The sequence below is a fragment of the Lynx canadensis genome, chromosome E2 (assembly GCF_007474595.2).
Source record: "Lynx canadensis isolate LIC74 chromosome E2, mLynCan4.pri.v2, whole genome shotgun sequence".
Lineage (NCBI taxonomy): Eukaryota > Metazoa > Chordata > Mammalia > Carnivora > Felidae > Lynx > Lynx canadensis.
The window spans coordinates 56,700,486-56,706,769 of NC_044317.1; positions in this window are offsets into that span (position 1 = coordinate 56,700,486).

Consider the following 6,284-nt stretch of genomic DNA (forward strand, 5'->3'; position numbering starts at 1 on the left):
TGTTCCCAACATTCATCCACTAGTGATGTCGATTCCCACTGGAAATTGATTGTTCCCTGAAACACCCATGCAGTCCTTTTCAAAATAGTCCAGTTGATAAGGATAGCCAGTACTTTTTACCTTCAGTTGGGAGGAATGGCAACACACCTGTTGAGTAATGCCTCAGGGTTCCACACAAGGTCCATTCTATATGTGACAACCTTAAATGTTATACTACATGACAGTAAGTTTTCTGCAGGCTCTCCTTTGTTATAGTATGACATAATTTCATTCTCTGCTCCCCTTCTCAAGGTTCTTTGCATGACACCAGCATACACCTGTGAAAACTTGTGGCTTTAAAGAGACATCAGGTGCCCAAAGAAAAATTGCAGTTTGCTCAAAACCAGCTTAGATATTTAAGTCACCTGCTGTCAGAACAAGGACTAGATTTCAAGACATCCTAGAAATCAAAAACTTGAAACTAAGTACCAATTCTGAGACTCTCTGGGACTGTTTGTTCATTTCTGACGTTTGATTCCAAACTTCTCTCTTACAGTTGAAAGTGCACATGCTTTTCTAAAACGGGACAAACCTTACCCAATTATTTGAAAAGAGGGGGACGACACAGTAATTGAGACTTGAATGAAAAGTCTAAATCTATAAAAGCTTCTCAAAGTCAACACCCACAAATCAAGCAACCCAGATAAGAAATGGGCAAAAGACATGAATAGACAGTTTTTGAGAGAAGAAAGCCAGAATGCTAACAGACACATGTAAAGATGTTCAACATCCCTCATCATCATGGCAACAGAAATCAAAACACGGACGAGATACCACTTCCCACCTACCAAAATGGGTAAAATTAACAACACAAGAAACCACAGGGGTTGGTGAGGATGAACAGAAGGGGAACCCTGTTGCACTGTATGTGGGAAAACAAAGTGGTGCAGCAGCCATTCAGGAGAACAGTATGAGGTTTTAAAATAACTAAAAATGGAATTAGAGGTGCTTGGGTGCCTCAGTTGGTGGAGGGTCTAACTCTTGATTTTTCTCAGGTCTTGGTCTCATGGGCATGGCTCAAGCCCCACATGGGGCTCCAAAGTGAGCATGGAGCCTCTCTTCCTTTCTCTGCTTCTCCCCCATTCACACTTGCTCACAATCTCCCTCAAATAAATAAACATTAAAAACAAAGAACAACTTAGTTTCAATCCATGGTGGCCAAAGTAAGATATTTGTATGATTTAACTCTTCCTACATTTCTTAAGACTTTTTTTTTTTTTTTTTGCAGGCTTGCGCATCATCTACACTGGATTATGATCCTTATACCTCATATATTTTGTGTTTAGTACTCATTTATGGTTTTCATGCTTTGTGCACGCACAAGCTGAGGGGCCAACCTATTGATAGGAAGTAATCACAAGTAGATAGTGTCCTGAGATAACAGGTACCCCAAACATCCTTGTCCTAGGGAGCATCTTTGCAACTTTCTATACCCTGTCTTCCATCATTACAATTTTTCTCTTTTTCAGTAGGCCACCTGGAAGGAAGTAAACAACTGGGGCTTAATCAAGGCATTTTTCCCAACTGTCAGGACATTTATCCTGAGTGACAATCACTATGTGTTCACGCTCTTCTCCGTAGCCTGGAGAAATTACAAAGCCTCCCATCTCATGAGAAAAATGTAGTCTGTTGTTCTTCCTGTCAACCATTTATATATTCATGCCTCCAAGAGTGTTAAGGTCATTTACACATCCGTGACCTTGTAAGTAAAATTGTGACTAAAGTAATGTATTCTAGGGACGTCTGGGTGGCACAAGTCAGTTCAGCCTCAGAGTCTTGATCTTGGCTAAGGTCCTGTTTTCATGGTTTGAGTTCCAGCCCCACATCAGGCTGTGTGCTAAAGGCATGGGATTCTGTCTTCCCTTCCCTGCCTCCTCCCCTTCTTGTGCTCTCTTTCTCACATACACACACACAAAATAAATTAGTTAATAAACTAACCAAAACATATCTATTCTAGTAATAAATAATAAATTACAGGCATAAAATGAACCCTTTTATACTTATCATATAAATAGCTGTTCAAATATGTTGTTAATGGCCCCAGCAATCAGTCCAGAATCTCATCAGTAATATAAGAATTTGTCCTGTAATATTGAAGAAATACTTTAAATTATCTTTGAATGTGTAGCTTTCAATATGAGAGATTTTAGTTGTCCAACATTTATCTGGGCATGAAGTTTGAAGACTGTTGCATAAAGACAGTTCAAAGGTCCTTCAAGAAATAGGGAAATAAGGGAAACTGTTTCTCAATTTTAATGTGATTGACCACAGGTGAAGGTGTAGGGAAAGCTAGGTTTTAGGGAATGCAGGCATTCGAGACCAAGTGTTGAATATTGTGCCTTGTGTCCTAGGAGAAATGTTGATGTCTTGATAGATGAAATGCTCAAGGAAATCCATGAGCATATTTAAGTGTTTTCAGTCATAAGTGTAATAGTGAACTGCCTGGGACAGAAGAAAATGCAGGTGGATGTGTCAGCTGATACATATAAAAAGAATGCTTGTAGGTAGTCAATAATGAATAGACATTTCCAGGCTGAGGCACTGAAATAGATAGATGTGCTGAATTTCACTTCTATATTGAGCTAGATGTCAATTGATTCTTTTGAAAAGAAACAGGTTACAAGGATAGTCTTTGCCAGTCTCGATTTTCTTAAAAATGTTTATTGATTTTGAGAGAGAGAGAATGGGAGACTGAGAGAGAGAGAGAGAGAGAGAGAGAGAGAGAGAGAGAGAGAGAGCAAGTGAGAACCAGGGAGGGGCAGAGAGAGAGGGACAAAGAGAATCCCAAACAGGCTCTGTGCTGTCAGAGCAGAGCCTGATGTGGGGCTTGATCTCACAATCCCTGATCTCACAAACAAAACCAAGAGATGCTCAACCAACTGAGCCACCCAGTTTCATGTCAACTTCTTAGTTCAGCCTGAACAACTGGAAAGGGACAGGAATTCTGACACCCCCAAAAGGGGATAGGACATTCTTGCTCCATGGGAGTTTCAGGAGCCAACCCATTCATCACCCTGTTTTCCATTTCTGAACATCTAGAGTTCAGTCAAGTGTTAAAAAGTAAACATACATAGACTTTGTGAAATGGAAAGAGGACCCAGCAGTGCCTTCAACTGTCTCTTTTGACCTTCGTCTGTCCTTTCTAGCTGATTCCATTCTTCTTTCCAGGTCAGCATTTAGCTCAGGAAGAAGCCCCAGCAGGCAAAGCATCCCAGGATGGGAAAGGAAACTACCCCCTCCAGCCACAGGTACTGCCCTGAGCCAGCAAGACCCCACATGCCTCACAGCAATGCAGTGATTGGCCTGCCCTTCACCACCTGCATGTACCACCACCCTTCGTCCTACATTTTCTTTATATAAACCTGGAAGGATTTTCAGCAGGTTGGGGACAGTGTTTGAGATGTTGGTCACCTCTCTTCTCAGTGTTGGCCTCCGTGAAGAAAATCTCCTTCTTGTTTTATCACCATTCATCTCGCTGGTGTTCTTGCCGACTCCGGGGGTCCCACACAGACCGGGTTGGCCACTTACCACTGACAAAATCTCAAGGCAGAGAGATGAGAGGTGGCGAAACACGAGAGGAAGTTATTTCAGGGAGGCTGACACTGCAAAGATGGCTGAATAACGTCTCAAGGACTGTCTCCAAAGTCCTGGATACACTTCCAGGTGTATGGAAGGAAAAAGGGGAGAGGTGGGTGGAGGGGCAAAAGGAGTCAGGACCTGCAGGTAGAGAGTGAAGTCTGTCACTGTCTAGCAGTCAGTCTAGGGTGGGGTTTTTCTGGCTCAGGGCAGTCTTTGAGGCATGAGGGGTAGTTCTAATTCCCCTGAGGGATACTTTGTCCTCAGGGTCTTCCTCCTGAGCCAGGAGACAAGCTGGAAGGAACCCAGTGAGGAAGTTTGAGTTCAAAATTGAGGCAGCAAAGTCTTCTGTCTTGCCCTTGGATTTGGTCAGCCATGAGTGGCAGAACTGGGTCTGTGGGGGCCACTGGAAACAGGTGCTCCTGTACCCTTGGGTCCTGCTTACAAAGTCATTACCACAATCTATCCAATAAACATGTCCCTCATCTCCCATTGTTAATATGTGTGTGTGTACGCATGTGTCTGGAGAACACTTCCGATAGCCTCTCTTAGCAAATCTCAAGGGTACAATACACTAGTATTAAGCACACTCACCGAGGTGTAAACATTCACTGCTCACACATCCTAAATTAGTAGTGCTTTTTGCCATTTGACCAACATCTAAACATTTCTTCCATCCTCAGCCCCTGGCAACAAACTTGCTAATCTTTAATAATTTTGCCATTTTTAAGATTTGCGTGTATGTGATTTCATACAGTATATATTTCTCTGTATGTGGTTTATTTAACTTAACAAAACATCCTCTAGCAACCTATAAGTTGCTGGCAATGGAAAAATGTCCTTTCCTGAGGCTGATACATATACCAAGAATAAATTAGATGAGGGACCTCTACTAGGAAGGAGTTAATAGCAGAGATGAACATTTAATTTTTATTTTATTTTTTTATAGTTTATTGATTTATTCCAGAGAGACAGAGAGAGAATGATCAGGGGTGGAGCAGATAGGGAGACAGAGGATCTGAAGTGGGCTCTGTGCTGACAGCAGAGAGCCCGATGTGGGGCTCAAACTAACCAACTGCTAGTTCATGACCTAAGCCAAGGAGGGACACTTAACTGACTGAGCCATTCAGGTGCCCCTAGCGATGAACCATTTATAAAGAGTTATCTGCGTGGCAGTGCAAACATGTTTGATAAACATTTGCTCTTTCCTTTTTCATTGAATGTAGATATACTTCCTCCTTCTTGAGTTGTAAAGCCCCACCCCCTTTCCTTCATTCCAAATGGCATATAAGCATCGATTGCCTGTCTTTGAGCCTCAAATCTTTGAGGTTCCCATCATCAAGAAATTATTTTTTTCTCTTTTGAACCTGCCTGATGTCAGTTTAATCGTTAGACTGGCCAAAGAATAGAGCACAGAGAAAGGAAAATGTTTCCTTCTCGTACACATTCATTCTGTTGTTGAAAACTGACTTCTGTTCTTCAGAGCTAAAATATAATGTGAAGACAGAGTTTGGGCAAAAGAGGAATAAGAGCTTTATTGTTTTCCCAGGCAGAAGAGGCTGAAGCAGGTTAAGGCCTTCAACATTGCAAGCCCACCCAGAGGAAGGGGCTGGGGATTTTTATAGGGAAAAACAGGATCCATCTTGTTTTGACAAGAATTGTTTTTGGGCTACAAACATTGGTCATCATATTTCCAGTTTGGTACTCTTTGGTTAAAAGAAAAAGGGGGGGGGTGGTTCAGAAGGAATGATGGGAGGTTTCCCCAAGAGAAAAAAGGTTACTAAGTTTAATAGGAAGCCTTGCTGATGTTTTAATGCCACCATTTTGAATTGTTCAACTTTATGCTTTTAAGTGGTTTCAGTTTCAGGCAGCAGCACAACTGTCTTAGATCACTCTATATTTTACTGTGAGAAGCCACTCAATATTTTCTAGAATGGCCAAAATAAGGAAAAGAGGAGAACACCAAATTTCAGTGAAAATAATGAGGAATTAGAAATCTCAAATATTCCTGGAAGGAGTTAAAAAATGCATTCAGTTGGGAAAACTGTTTAGCGGTGACTTAGGAAAGTAAACTTTGCTACTGAATGGGAGCATTTTACCATTCCAAAATGTGTCTCTTTGGCATAAGGATTACTTTAAAGGAGCAGACAAAGGAAAGGTCTGAAACCCTTTTGAAAGAGGCATTTGCATGTATAAGGGAAAGCTCCCTGTGGAAGGGCGTCTCCCACTGCATAGAAGAAAGAGGGGGGATGTGTAAATCTCCAGAAACTCTGATCAGTGGAGAAGGCATGGATTTCAATCTGGACAACCACCAGAGCTATGATCGTGCTTTTTGTCTGGTCACCTTCCCAAATACGTCCCAATAGGATCACTTGTGGAATTTCAAAAAATGATCATATCGCCCCCTCCCCCCCCCACCAGATTCTGTCAATCAACGTTTGTTGAAACAATGGTGTTGTTTTAATTAAGCGCCCCAGGTGATTCTAAAGGAATCCAGGATGAAGCACAAAGGTTTCCCAATAATTTAGGAGGGGTGAGTGCAGGCTTTGGCTCTAGGAGAGGTACCAGGGTCTCCTCTATAGGAGTTGGAGAGGATCAAGGCTGTGTAACAAAGTGTGCATATGGTGTAGCAGCATTTGTGGGGTGTAGTGGCATCTGTGGGAGGAGAA